Genomic DNA, 15731 nt, shown 5'->3' with positions numbered 1-15731 from the left:
TACCGAGATATATTCAAACTAGAAACTACCTTCAATCACAAGAGACTGAGAATTTATTTCCATAAAAATCGCAGAGACATTAAGCTAAAATAGTTTATCAAGTCTAAGGACTCACATTAATTTAAACCAATAATTTTGGCTGAGTTTTGTTCTTTGGAATCTGAAACAATCATTATGCATGACAAAATGTGTAGCCTCTTATGGAATAATAAAAAGTAATCTACATTCAACTTCCTGTTCAAGATTCTACCCAAAATCTTGATCAGAATTCTCCTCAGAACCCTGCTCAAGGTTCTCCTCAGAATCCTGCTCATGATTCTCCTTATAATTCTGCTCAGGAATTTCCTCAGAATCCTGTTCAGGATTCTCCTCATATTCTCGATCAGTATTCTCCTCAAAAACCCTGCTCAAAGTTCTCCTCCGAATCCTGCTCAGGATTTTCCCCGGAATCCTGTTCAGAGTTCTCCTTAGAAACATGTTCAGAATTCTCCTCAGAGTCCTATTAATGATACTCTTTAGAATCCTGTTTAGGATTCTCCTCAAAACCTCAGAATCTGCTCAGAATTCTCCTCAGAATCCTACTCTCTTCAGCAACCTGATCAGGACTCTCCTCAGAATCCTGTTCAGGATTCTCCTCAAACCCCAAATCAGAATCCTCTTCTAAATCATGCTCAGGATTCTCGTCAGAGTCCTGCTCAGAATTTTCCTCTTAATCCTGTTCAGGATTCTCCTCATAATTCTCTTCAGGATTCTCCTCAGAAATCTGCTCAGGATTCTCCTCAGAATCCTTTTCTGGATTCTCCTCAAAATCTCACTTAAAATTATCCTTAGAATACTGCTCAAGATTTTCCACAGAATAATGTTCAGGATTCTCCTTAGAATCCTGCTCAGGATTCTACTCAGAATCCTGCTCAGGATTCTCCTCATAATAATGCTCAGGATTTTCCTTAAAATCCTGTTCCGAACTGTCCTTACAATCATGTTCTGAATTTTTCGCAGAATCCTGTTCATGGTTCTTCTCAGAATCCTGTACAAGATTCTCTTTATAATTCTGTTCAGGATTCTCCTCAGAATCTTACTCAAGATTCTGATCAGAATCCTATTCAGGCTTCTCCTCAGAATTGTGCTAAAAGTTCTCTTTAGAATCCTGCTCTTTATTCTCCTCAAAATCTTGCTCAGGATTCTCCTCAGAATCCTGCTGAGGATTCTCATCAGTATTCTGTTCAGGATTCTCCTCAAAATCTTGTTTAGGATCTCCTCTAAATCCTGCTCAGCTTTCTCCTCAGAATCCTGCTCAGGATTCTCCTCAGAATCCTTCCCAGGATTCTCCTCAGAATTATGCTGATGATTTTCCTCAGAATCCTGCTCAAGATTTTCCTTAAAATCTTGCTCAGGATTCTCCTCAGAATCCCGCTATGAATTCTCATCAGAATTCTGTTCAGGATTCTCCTCAAAATCCTGTAAAGGATACTCTTCTATAACCTGCTCAGCTTTCTTCTCAGAAACCTACTCAGGATTCTCCTCAGAATCCTAGTCAGGATTTTCCTCAGAATCCTTCCCAGGATTCTCCTAAGAATTATGCTGAGGATTCTCCACAGAATCCTGCTCGGGATTCTCATCAGAATCTTGCTCAGGATTCTCCTCAGAATCCTGCTCAGGATTCTCATAAGAATCCTGCTCAGGATTTTTCTCAGAATCCTGCTCAGGATTCCCCCTCAGAATCCTGCTCAGGATTATCCTCAGAATCCAGGATCTCCTAAGAGCCCTGTTCAGGATTCTCCATAGAATCTTGTTCCTGATTCTCCTCATAATCCTGTTCAGGATTCTCTTCGGAATCTTGTGCAGGATACTACATAGAGCCCTGCTCAAGATTCTGCTCTGAGCCCTGCTCAAGACTTTCCTCAGCATCCTGCTCAGGATTCTCTTCAGCATGCTACTCAGGCTTCTCCTAAGAATCCTGCTCAAGGCTGTCCTCAGAATCCTGCTCAGGATTTAACTCAGAATCCTACTTTGGATTCTCCTCAGAATCCTGCTCAGAACTCTCTTTAAAATCCTGCTTGGAATTATCCTTAAAATTCTACTCAGCATTCTCCTCAGAATACTGCTCACGATTCTCCTCAGAATCCTGCTCAGGATTTTCCTCAGAATCCTACACAGGATTCTCCTCAGAATTCTACTCAAAATTCTCTTGAGGATTTCCTCAGAATCCTACTCAAGATTCTCCTCAGAATCTTGCTCAAGATTCTCATCAGAATCCTGCTTAGAAATTTACTCCTTACTTAGATCCTTCTTAGAATCCTGCCCAGGATTCTCCTCAGAATCCTGCTCAAGATTCTTCTCAGAATCCTGCTCAAGATTCTTCTCAGAATCCTTCCCAGGATTCTCCTCAGAATCCTGCTCAGGACCCAACAAACATTTTTGCTGAATAAGAGTTTAACAAATGGCTCTCAAGCACACTTCAGCTGAATAAACTATTATTCAGCTACTAATGTTTGTTGGGGACTCTCCTCAGAATCCTGTTCAGGATTCTTCTCACGATTCTTATCAGGATCATGCTAAGGATACTCCTCAGAATTCTTCTCAAAATTCTCTTCAGGATTCCCTCAGAATCCTACACAGGATTCTCCTTAGAATTATGTTCAGGATTCTCCTCAGAATCCTACTCAGCTTTCTCCTCATAATCACGTTTAGCATTTTTTCTCAGAATCATGTTAAGGATTCTTCTTAGAATCATGGTTAGAATTTTCCTCCGAATTCTGTTCAGGATTCTTCGCAGAATCTTGTTCAGGATTTTTCTCAGAATCCTGTTCAGGATTCTCCTCAGAATTATGTTCAGGATCCTCAGAATCCTACTCAGCTTTCTCCTCATAATCACGTATAGCATTTTTTCTCAGAATCCTGTTCAGGATTCTCCTCAGAATTCGGATAGAGATTCTCCTCAGAATCCTGCTCAGGATTCTCTTCAAAATCCTACCAAGGATTCTCCTCAGAATCGTGCTTAGAATTCTCCTCCGAATCATTCTCCTCAAAATCCTACTCAAGATTATTCTCATATGCCTGCTCAAGATTCTCCTTGGAATTATGTTCAGGATTCTCCTCAGAATCCTTCTCAGCTTTCTCGTCATAATCATGCTTAGGATTTTTCTCAGAATCCTGTGAAGGATCTTAGAATCTTGGAATCATGTTAAGAATTTTCCTTCGAATCCTGTTCAGGATTCTTCTCAAAATCCTTTCCAGGATGCTCCTCAGAATACTGATAGAGATTCTCCTCAGAATCCTGTTCAGGATTCTCCTCAGAATCCTGCTCTGGATTCTCCTCAGAATCCTGTTTTGGATTCTCCTCAGAATCCTGCTCATGACTCTCCTCAGAATCCTGTTCAGGATTCTCCTCAGAATTTTGTTCAGGTTTTTCCTCAGAATGCTGTTCAGGATTTTCCTCTGAATCCTGTTCAAGGTTTTCCTCAGAATTTTGTTCAGGATTATTTTCAGAATTCTCCTCCTTTTAAGAATTTTAATAAGAGTTCTCTTCAGAATTCTTTTCATAATCCTATTAAGGATTCTCTTCAGAATACTGTGCAGAATTCTCCTCAGAATCCTGTGCAGGATTCTCCTCAGAACCCTGCGCAGGATTCTCCTCAGAATCGTGTGCAAGATTCTCCTCAGAATCCTGTGCAGGATTCTCCTCAGAATCATGTGTAGGATTCCCCTCAGAATCATGTGCAGGATTCTCCTCAGAATCCTATTCAGAATTCTCCACAGAATCCTGCTCAGGATCTTACTAAGAATCCAGCTCAAGCTCCTAAGAATCCTACTCGGGATTTTTTTCAAAATCCTGTTTAGGATTCTCCTCTAAATCCTACTCAGAATTCTGTTAGGGATTCTTCTCAGAATCGTACTCAGAATAGTACTCAGGATTCTCCTCAGAATCCTGTTCAGGATTCTGGAGTTTTAAATAACGTTATTCAGAAAAAAAAATGACGATACTGAACAGACATAAACAGTAGTTTTTATGGGACCAATATCCAATCGGCTCAGATCACTTTTGTGACGCCATCAATAAAGCGCTATCAGGAATGTCAGTTGTAATGATTCGGAAAAATGTATTGATAAACGACGTGGATTCTCGATAAATAATATAAATTTACACATGCAAACATGCATTCACTCACTCCATGAACACTCGTGTACGATAACTGACCCTCATTAGTGTCGAATCGTAGTGTGCGGCCAAACCCGGGCATGGATATTTTGCGGTCTATTTGACGGCCCCCAGTCCCCCCAGTTTTTATTCGCTATGCCCTACGGACCCCAATGTCACCATTAAACTGACATCGTACACGCACGGCGACCACTGGCTGCCCTGACCGGCTCAGTACAGTGGAATTCCAGTTTTCGGCGTGCTTTATTTTTATGTAACCCTCGAATTCGGCAACAAAAATAATCTGTTTTTGGCAACATATTTGAAATTGATTCATCAGCCTAATTAGTTTCGCCGGAAAACCATGTTCAGACATTATCTGCCACAGCTTATTTCTTTTCACTGAATCGTACGCCGCCTTGAAATCATTAAACAGATGGTGAGTCTACAAGTTATACTCCCGGAATTTATCTAAGATCATTCGCAAGGAGAACATCTGGTCCGTCGTCGAGCGGCCCTTACGAAAACCAGCTTGGGGTATTCTCCGACGAGCAAGGACTCCTCGAACGGTCTCAGTCTATTAAACAGGATGCGCGACAGTATTGTGTACGCCGAATTTAGCAAGGTAATTCCTCTGTAATTGGCACACTCTAGTATGTGCCCTTTCTTGTAGATTGGGCGTATGAAGCCATCCAAATAGCCGGTGGGCATTTCTTCCCATACCTTCAGACATAAGTACTCGGTGGATTGACTGGTAAAGCTGCTCACTTATGAAAATTGAAAAGAAAACTGATTTTGTTGCCAAAATCGGAACGCCATTGTAGTTGAGTTTAATTAATTTTCCTCCCATTGTTTACTTCAATCCAACTCGCCAACCAAAAGGGACCACTGTCCCAACTGGTGGCGGCCGAGCCTGCAAACGAAACGGTCATTTTACGATTCCACTCGCTGGGTGGTGATTATTTTCGTTTTGGGAAACGAGGAGTACACCGACCGACCGACGGGTCATCCTGGTGGCGTCGTTGCGTTGCACCATTTCAATCTACTCGGGGAAGCGCGCCGGAACACTCACAGATGTGCGCCAGTTTCGAATGGCACACATGTCGCAGAAGCGCTTTCCAGCGCCATTGTCGTGACGGCCGGCACCCGGCGTCGTCATCGGACTTCAGGGAATAAATGTAAATATTTTTCCCAACCGCAATTTGTGTCTCATCAGTACAATCGTATAGTTCGGAGTTCGGGTTCCGCTTGGTGGCTACCTTCGAACTCGTTCCGATTCGCTAGACGTTGATGTGATGCTTGCCACCGTCTGTCGCCCCCGGGGACTTGTTTCCAAATAAATGACTATTTTAAGAAGCAACATTTTCCAACAGCATTTAATTAGGGGAGGTTTCTTTTGATCGCCCGGTAACCAATCCAGGCATACAGCTGGGGATGGTCGGATGCAGGGGAAGCGTCTCGATAGCGCTCGAAAATGAGCTTTCAGTTCGTTCGTTGGTTCCTTATCCTTGCAATTTGCCACGTCGCGTTCAACCTCCCGAGTTAATGGTCTAAGATCCGATCACGGTGCTTCATTTACCGTTATTATCCGAAAAAATAGTCATCATTACTTTTCACGCTAGTTTGTTCATGTAATTCTTCTACATCTATGGATATATTCTTAAAAAATTAAAACAAAATCGTTAGACTAAATTTTAAGCTACGCCCTTTTGGAGAACTAACCGTCAAAATCGTTGATGTCTAGTACATTTACCTTTCTAAGACTACATTTTTCTACAAACATTTCACGAGTTTCTTTTTTAAGTTGTAAAAAATTACACATAAACCGAAATATATTACAAAAGGTGATTTCTTCAGAATGTTCTAGATCATCCAAAATATTATTGCATATTTAATCACAAAATTTTAATTCTGTACTTTTTTTATTAAAAACATAATGTTAATTCTTCAATAAAAAAAATCATCAATGAATATTGGAGAAGGGAACCTAATCAGCTGTACGACGCAACGTAATAGCGATGCTCTCATAAGAGCGCTGACTGACGTCCATCTTCCGGATACAATTCCAGATCATCATGGTCAACTGCTTCGTGTCCTTGGCTAGTCATTTTTTTTTTTGTACACTAGGGTACTGAGGAAGCATATTGGTTGGGTCCCTTTCTATCAGCACGTACGGTATATTTTTCTTCTCAAGATATTCCAGCGTCCCGTCTCGCGGTAGTTCTTCGTCATCCACTGCGATTTTACGGTCGCTATCTGCTCGTCCGTGTACTCAGGGACCGAGTCTACTTCCGACAGGTGATGCCCTCCATCTTGGATATGGGAGCAGTGATATTTTTGGCCTTTTTTGTTGTCAAACATCATTTTCGAAGCTTTCTTTTTCTTCTGCGTCAGTATCTTAGGCCGGTCGGCCACTACCGGCCTCCGCTCCACGCTCAGGGATGCCAGGATCCGGTAAACTGTACTCACGGGCACGTTTTCGTTTCGAAAGCGGTCTACCGTTAACTTTTTTTGCAATTTCTCATCGTAATAGGCTGTTTTTCATCACGCTAATCTGTCATGAAACGGCCTACTCTCCTGCACTGAAGTATGCAGTGCGGGAATAGTCATTACGCAACTGAAAACAGTGCTGTTATGATTCATTACGCAACGCTTTCTCATTACGCAACTGTTTTGAGTTGCATAATGAATCACTACACAACAATTTTTTAGAAATTGTAAAATAATGGTGAATGCATTCCGATATAATTTCTGATGCCCTCAAGTGGTCTTCAAATAAATTGCAAAAAATGTTGTACGTAACTCGTTGCAGAACTCGATTTTTACAGCACTCGTCGTAATTATCCTACTCGGTAAGCCTCGTAGGATAAATTTACCACTCGTGCTGTAAAAATCATCATTCTGCAACTTGTTACGTAAACTACTATTCCACGATGACCATGCGTTTCGTAAAAACGTACATCACGTTCGCGAAGTGCTTGCTGTTTCGACGCCATCTTCGATTGAACTGACAGTACCCGAGCGAGAAGAAACATGCCACCTATTTTTGAGAGTCCAGAGAGAAAGAAAATTATGCTCTTTACTCTAATAACAGAAAGGTGTTGGAATCATTCTCATTTTTACTGAACACCCGTTATGACCAAATATGAGCTCAGCAGCCTTCAAAACAACTCCTGCCGAAGTGAATCAAAAGTGCCTAGAATATGATTCAGCACCCTAGCTAGAATGTTATGACAACTATGTATAGTTATGGTATTCAAGTACATGTTAGGAGTTTCAGTTTTGTTGTAATTTTAAATTACGATCGCTACTTTCAATGAGATTCGTACAACTATCAAAAGTTTACACGTTAATTACGATGAAACTACATATGACTCGATAACGTCTCAATTTGAAGCATGATCAAAGCAAGCGACAGAAAAACATCCCATCTACGGCGGTCTATGGATCAGTGCACGAGTTCACGAATTTGACGTTTGAGCGGTGCCGAATTCATTCGTTGCCATGGTCCCATAACTAACATGGCACCCTAAAATGTCAAATGATGAACTCATGCATTGGTCCATTATCGGCAATGTATCGTAAGTTGTAACTGTTTTTTTTATAAATGAGAGCAGCGAACGAGAGCCCCTAAGAGAGAGAATATAAAATCCATTCGTCTCTCTTGTTTACCACTGTGGATAGGTGTTTTATTCCACTAGTTCGATAAACAATCCCGAAAATCCGATAGCAATAGTGTCCCCCAGGTTTGGAGCTTGTTTAAATGGGTTTTATCATACACTGATACCCCCCGATCTAATCAGAGTTGTAGCAGTTTACGATAAAAAGGCTCTCACGATTTGCTGCATATCATGATTGTTGCAGAGCGCGATTAGTGAGAGATTCTCTCAATTTTCTCAGGATTCAGGCTAGACCTAAACTAGAAGCAAAATTTCAGGATTTGTTTTATGGTCTCTCGTAAGAGCTGCAAAAGGATTGTCCCCATCGGAATTGAAAGACGTCTTAATAGGTTGAGTAACCATGGACCAATGCACGAGTTCACTAATTTGACGTTTGAGCGGTGCCGAATTCACTCGTTACCATGGTCACGTAAACAACACGGGACCGCTCAAACGTCAAATAGTGTATTCGTGCATCGGTCCATAGTGGAATGACAAATGTATTTAACTTCGAATTTTCATGGCATACTACAATTAATTTTCTTCATCGCAGATTATTTCGATCCCAATACTCCTCATTAAGCCTGATTTGCTGCTAATAAGAAATCGCTAAAGAAATTTCTTGCCAATTTCTTGCAGAAATTTTCTACAGCGGCTTTTGTTTGAACTGGCATTTCTTTTCAACTGCGTACTGCGATCAGAAAAAGGCGCTTACTTGATCGTTTCCTTGCAGGAGTTACCATGCAACAAGATAGCCCAAAAATTCATTTTCAGCAGCGAATCAGGCTTCAATCTTCGATGCCTATTTAAATCTCTATCGCCTTCGAATTTAGGTGTGCCAAAGGTTTGATAAAACCGTTGGCATCTTGTTGTTTGATGTTGACGTACTTCAGCACGATCACATCGTTCTCCAGGGAATCATACAGGAAGTGATCGTATATTGACGTGTTTCGTTCGAGGATAATACGATCCGTCTTGGCAATGCAAATTGGTTGTGGCACATCTTATGCTTGCCGAAAATCTGCACCCGCATGCCGTGTCATCCCAACGCCTCTTGAATGATTCTCGACATCGCCATGTACATACACGGCCTCGCATGACGATTACGCAACGGTCGGTCGACGCTTCCATCCAGGATTGCTGCATTTACCGCCTAGCTGAGGTCGGGTCTCGAAACCTGGAAAAAGTACAACAACCATCCGATGGCTTCCTTGTGGAGAGCATCCTTCATGTCGTATTCTTCTTGCTTCGTTTTCGAACATGTCGACTTATCCAACCTCAGTCCGGCGTAGCCACGGCATAGCAATTTGACTTTTGGAACTTTTCCAGCATCGCTTCGATATAGTTTTCCTGATCTAGGAACAACTAGCCTTTATCTCGATCTCATCTAATTCGCGGGCCCAAGCAGTACTTCGCCTCACCGAGGTCTTTCATACGGAATCGTAAAAAAGGAACCTTTATCAAGGCCGTCTTCAGCTTCTTGTATTCCTTGTAAAAATGCAGTCTATCTGGTCGATCTTCAAATTGTGCTTGACCACCATTGCCATCAGATATCGAATCGTTGAATACCTCACGACTGGAGCGTAAACGTCCTCGTAATCGATGTCCGGTCTTGACGAACAACCTTTGACAACGAGGTGGTCTTTATATCGCTCGATCTGCCCATCGCCTCGTTTGGTGATAAACATCTACTTATTCCGGATGGCCTGCTGGTCCTTCAGAAGCTTTTGGAGATCCCACGTTCCGTTGGTCTTGCGGGCTTTGATCTCCTGCCCCATAGCTTCTATCCATATGTCTCGATCCGGTCGCTTAAGTTACGAAGTTGGATCGCTCATCTTATGGATCGCGTTGGTCTGTTGGGTCACGTTTTGGCGAGTACGTATGCTGTACGAAACGTAATCACTATACTTACCTGGACACCAGCACTCTCAACCATTGCGCGTGAACTCATGCTCTGGATTAGCAAGATCTACAGATTGCAGTGGGAGCGCATTTTCGTCACCGTCGTCATCGTCGTCGTCTGCGCTTACGAACTCGTCGGCTGAGCTACCCACAGATACTTGAATTCGATTCCTCGGTCACCACATCCGACTCCACCGGATTGCGTTCGACCACCCTCGCTGGTATCTCTTCGATCCATTCTGGGAATTCAATCTCAACAAACTCGACTGGATCCACCTGGGCACCGAATTCGCTGCGTTCTTCGTTGACAGTGATAACATCACGGCTGATGATTGTCTCAATCCAAGTTGTACACCCAGAAGCCCTTCGTATCTTCAGCATATCCCTTGACCATAGCCGGGTTGTCGCATCTACCCAGAATCTTTCGAGTAGATTCATGTCGTTCAGCATGCTTCGTACTCTGTCCAATATAGTACGGTTCATTCGCTCCGCTATCCCATTCTGTTTGGGAATTTGCCTTGAATTCTTCGCATAACATCGTCGATGAAACTAATAAAGTATCGGATGCTGCCGATCGAGGAAACTTCAAACGTACCACACATGTCCATGTGCACAAGCTCTAGTTTTTCTTCAGCTCGATTGTTACTGCAGGGAAATGAATCGCGTGAGTGTTTCCCTTGGATACAGGCAACATACTTCTAATCATCCAAATTCTTAAATTGGATTCCATCCGTCAAATGTTGGAGTTCTTCAAACCATGCTTGTTTAGGATGGGATGCCTGTGCCACATCGTCATGTCGATAACGGTGTATGCCCTTGTTGGCTTCCCGTCGGTTGAGCTGACACAGACCTCTTTCCGCCACGCCCGATGCAATAACTTCTTCGTCTTGCGTTAGCACTTGGCATCCTTCCTGGGTGAACAGCACCTTGAATTCCTTCTCACAAAGCTTACCAACAGGCAGGTTTGCCGCCGATTCAGGTATTTCCAGCACATCTTGCACGGCAATATCACCTTCAATGCACTCCAAACTGACAGTTCCTTTTGCCTTCGAGCACATGCTTCTGTCGTTCGCTGTCCCAATTTGAAACGCCGATTCTCGCTTGATTTTCCTTGTGCGTTTCTACGATCCAACAACGTTGAACCGCGTCAGTGCTTTCCAAGCAGTCTGCAGTCGCGAACATACTCCTCCCGGGCAGACAAGAACTCGTATCGAAGCACTGGCATTCTGATGACAGTTGTCTTCACGGAAAGCGGTACAGGACCAATGGAGAAGTTTTCCAGGTTGCAACGACCATCACTATACAGCAAGTTCCATTACTCGGTTCCGAAGATGGATGATTCCCCATCAACCACTTGGATATCTCCTGACGATCCTCTTCGTGGATCTGCAGAGCGGTTGCCAACTGGGAGAAAGCTACACACCAGGTTTGTAATGGTCTCGAACTGATGCAACAATCGCCAAGGCTCACTCTGCGGCTGCGCAGCATAACATAACTGGTCCATTGGATGCATGTTGTAGGACGTCCTCTGCTGAATTCCACTCCAAAACTTCTAGGTAATCGGCGCTGGATGACACGTTGATATATATCCGTTATTGTCTCCGGTCGTTCCTTCCTTGGTGAGCGCAGTCTGATGCTCATCAAGAACTGTGATATGATGACCAACGCTGCTCGATGTCGAGATTCCTGAGTTGGCATCCTTCAGTTCAGTTGGACGCAACTGCTCGGAAGAAGTCATATCGCTGTTCATCAGACTCAGTCCGATCGACACGTTGCTCCGATCAAGCAGTATCAGTTCAGGCAGACGCAAGCTGAAACATTTCTCTCGTAGGGTCTCCTTCACAAGCCAATTGGGCAAGACGATTTGCGCAGCCGATCTCGGATGGCTCACAATAGCCAATGGGTTCGTAATGGGTTCCACTTGGTTGACCTCATTTTACTCCGGTTGAACAGCAGATGTCACATCGTGAAGAAGTTGGGTCGCACAGGAATGATCAGAGAGTTCCTCCTGAACCGACTCTGATACATCCTTGGCAGCAGGAGACTCGTTGGCATCATTTCGTACTGCTTGGGTCTGCTGTACTCTCTCGGGGTGAAGTCCAGTTTATCGACGGAAGTCGCCATTTGAAAGGGTTGGTTCACACTGGTCGGGCCAGAGAGCTCAATCAAAGTGGATTCTTCATCAACCATGGTTGTAGCCGTCGCAGTCTCAGCGTATGAATGACGTGACTGCTCTCCGCTGGAATGTGCGGAATGCTCCTCGGTAGCGGCTCCCACTTGGTCGGCACGTGTCACTTTATGGATCGATGGCTGCACATCCAGCTGCTTACGGCGCGTTTCTGTGACTCCAAATAGGACAGCACTTACTCCTGAGCGCTATTTGGCTCGATAACGGTCGGGATGCCTTCGAGTGAGTTGACAATGCATGACTCGGAGACCTCTTCATTGGTGGGTTCTGCTAGCTTATGAATCCAAAACGGTCTTGGCAAATGAGACTTGGCTGCTCTAGCATGTATCACTGCGTTATTCGGTACTTGAACACGTGGCAGGTTGGAGTATCCCTTCTGAGCCGACTCCGACCGGTAACGACTGCGGATTCTATCCGAAAACCAATCATTGCTGGCTGTAGACTCAACGATCGTTGAGTTTCTGTGGATGATACGCCGACAGAATCTCAGGTTTCGCAGTGATGTACGACGTGTTTGCTGTTGGAGAGTCAGAGAGCTTTCTCCGAGCGGTCTCTGACAGCAGTCTAGCTCACAATTGACTGGTGACTGACAAGGGATTCCAGTGCAGTGCGGTTGCTTACTGCTGGACTGATGAGAGTGCTTGGACTCTATTTGATTGTCGTTGGTCGCAACGTAATGCTTTTTATGGCCGTACTCTGACCGCTGCCTATTTTGGAAGCTTTCCAAAACTAGGCGTTAACTCTCACCCATTACCAACTTACCAGTCAGGCTCACGGTTAGCTACTCGATCCTCAACAGAGCTTCGGTATGAAGCTGGTCAAACCTTAATTACTGCTCATCATGTTCTTCGAACTCCGTCGTTGGAATCCGTTTGAAAATTTCGTGATAAAGGTTGGTGTACTCTCGATAGTTGATGATGTTGATGATGACGTTGAGCACCATTTGACAGCGGTTGCATGCGCACGCGTCACTCATGAGTGGTTGTTGGCATCAGTGAGTGACCGCGCACTACTGTTGCCTTCGGGTGGGTTGGATGCTGCTCATGACGATGTTGCTCCCGTATTTGACGTTTCTCCTCATGCTCCTTGCTGTAGGGGACAGTGGGGCAATTTTGCCACCGGAGCGGTGAAGACTAAACATCCGCGAGCTAGGCAATCTTTGCACATACACCTTGTAAAAAGAAATGCAACTCATTGAGTGCAAACAAGAATTATTATTTTCTACCGCTTAAACATAACTTTCATGATTATCAAAAAACGACAAAGATTTTTATGTTAGAAAAATGGTATTGATAAATCATTAAACAAATCAATAGGCTCCGTAATGACGCGAAACGTTTGAGCCTGCAATTAAACAATTAATTAAAGTCAGATTTCTCGCGGAACATTACTAAAGGACCTATGTACAAATGAGAGATTCTCTCCTCTCTCGTTCTCTTTCGATTATAACAGTGAAAAACTAAAGATTTTGGGAAGTTTTTCACTATAGATCGAAAGTCAATTTCCTTCACTAGCGTTTCATACAAAAAACGCACCAGAAGAGGTTAATGTGACTCAGTTATTGATGAAAGAGAAAGTAAACAAAGAGAGCCTCTCAATGTTAGATAGGTCCTTTAGTAATGTTCCGCGAGATTTGATCACGTTACCGTATCAAATATTAATGTATTGAAAACAAACTAGTTTGACGGATACTCCTGCAAAACGGCGTTACTCAATACAGTTAACTCTCGCTTACTCGATATTGTATCTCGATATCGAGTTAGAGAACCATAGTAAAGTTAGTTTTCATGACTATCACGATTTGCACTGGTTGAGTGCTCTATAACTCGATACCTGCCAAGCTCGATGGTCCTTTCAATATAAAAAAAGGTTCATAGGTATACAATAACTATAAAACAAACTGGTTAATGTTTTGACAACTTTCTTTAGACAAACAAGTGTATACGAGTAACTGACACTGAAGAATGCTACGCTAAGTGGTAGTCGAAATACGGATATCTCTCAAAGATAAACGATTAGGGCGGAATTATAAGGTACAAGGTACTCTAATCATTTTTTTTTTGTTTCTCTATTGAGATTCTGCTCAGAGGATTGGAATATTAAAAAGAGTTAAAAATACTTTTTTTTAAATAATAACGGAAAATAAAGCACCGTGTCAACCGAATGACTAGGGAGACACGGACGTAGGGAACATAACACAACAAACGAAACATCATTACAGAGCTTAGACACAACGGGTATTGAAAAGAATCTCGTTTCCTTCGCACCTCCTGGTCGCCATCTCAATCCCAACAGGACTTCACTCCGGTCCGGATTGAGGATGCGAGCGAGAAAGCGTCGATTGCCGGGTGTCTTCTCGCACATCCTACGGGAGGGGGGCGCGGTGGGTGGCCGTTAAACAAAGGAAGTGCGGAAAGGTTTGGGAATTGGATGGGATTTAGCTCCCGTCCTTTCGAATTTCTCAGCTGATGTCGGTTGGGTTGTTCGTTCACGGTGTAGCTGCTCATCATGAGGCATCAGAAGCTGTGTGGAGAACCCCAAATGAACGAAAGGCACACTTGGATGACTCGTCGCCGACACAAGAAGCCGGGGAGTCGATCCAAGAACGCGAGAAAAGAGGAACAACATTGTCGACGATTGAAGCAAGCCGTTAACTGGCTGGATAGGGTTTCTGCGCTGCTGATTTGATGAGTTCTCCTGAGAGCCTTCCACAGTAGCGTCGTAGCGCGCAAACCCTATGGAGCAGCTAAAACGATGAATGGAGGCGTGAGTCCGTAGTCATAGTAGGCGACCCACCGCCACGTCGTCGTCACACAAAGAAAAAGGTCCAAGACGGCCCAGAGACGAGATGAGAAAATGAGCGAAATTGCACACAGATTATTATTAGGACGGGTGGCAGACGATGGAGCTCTGGGATGCCGAAGCGTTGCAGCAGCTTTATTTTCCCCACGGCTCTTTATTTTATCTATCAGAATAAATCTTGTAATCTCTCCCGCCCCCATGACCGTCCGGTCTTATCCATTCATGGAGCGCTTTTCTTAGGATACCGACGAAAAAGCTAAGTGAGTGGCCCTTTTGGCTTAACTGCTTTTCTTTTTCGTGTTGGTGCTTATGGTGTTATTATTTTCTGCTCTTTCAGTCTCGCTCTTTGTTCTGTTTTCCTTTTCCCGTCGATTATTTGTGTGTTTTATCTGCTGTTGGATGTGTCATCGACTCGCTTCACACAATATGGGGCATTACTGCTGGGGTTATTTTTTCATTAGGTGAGTGGCGGTCGTGTGGTGGATGAATGGCAAGGAGATCAATGGAAAAGCTTCAGAAAAGTGTTAGTGTACTTTCGGTCAAGGGTCAATATCAGCTCCAAGTATATCAGATATGAGAACATGTATCTTTTAAGGACTGAATAAATTGCTGAATTACCTAATATGACTTCCAAAGGAAAATGAACACTTCTCATAAAAAGTTTGACACATATCTATACCTTTCTTGTACCATTTTATTGCTTAACCAAAAACCATTTAATCACTTAACCGAAAACCATTTGAATGTTCAAATTATTACAGGATTCTGGAGCAATTCCCTTCAGCATTCTTGAAAGAATCCTTTCAGGATTATGAAGTGGATCCCTATAGGATTATGAAGAGAATCCCTAAAGGATTCTAAAGAGAATCCTTTCTTAATTCTAAAAATAATCCCTTCAGGATTCTGTACAGAATCCCCTCAGCATTCTGAAGAGAATCCCTTCAGCATTCTGAAGAGAACTCCTTCAAGATTCTGAAGGGAATCCCTTCAGGATTCTGAAGAAAATCCCATCAGGATTCTGAAGAATATCCCTTCATGTTTC

General features: G+C 43.3%; 1 protein-coding gene across 3 annotated transcripts in view; it reads left to right on the top strand.

The window, feature by feature from the left end:
* The window catches only part of LOC5571436 (nucleolysin TIA-1), an 824623-nt gene that overhangs the window by 649882 nt on the left and 159010 nt on the right, over window positions 1-15731 (top strand). The window lies entirely within an intron of this gene.

Source organism: Aedes aegypti, chromosome 1 (assembly GCF_002204515.2).
Source record: "Aedes aegypti strain LVP_AGWG chromosome 1, AaegL5.0 Primary Assembly, whole genome shotgun sequence".
Classification (NCBI taxonomy): Eukaryota; Metazoa; Arthropoda; class Insecta; order Diptera; family Culicidae; genus Aedes; species Aedes aegypti.
The sequence above is the reverse complement of the archived record's forward strand: the minus strand, read 5'-3'. Positions and strand labels throughout refer to the sequence as shown.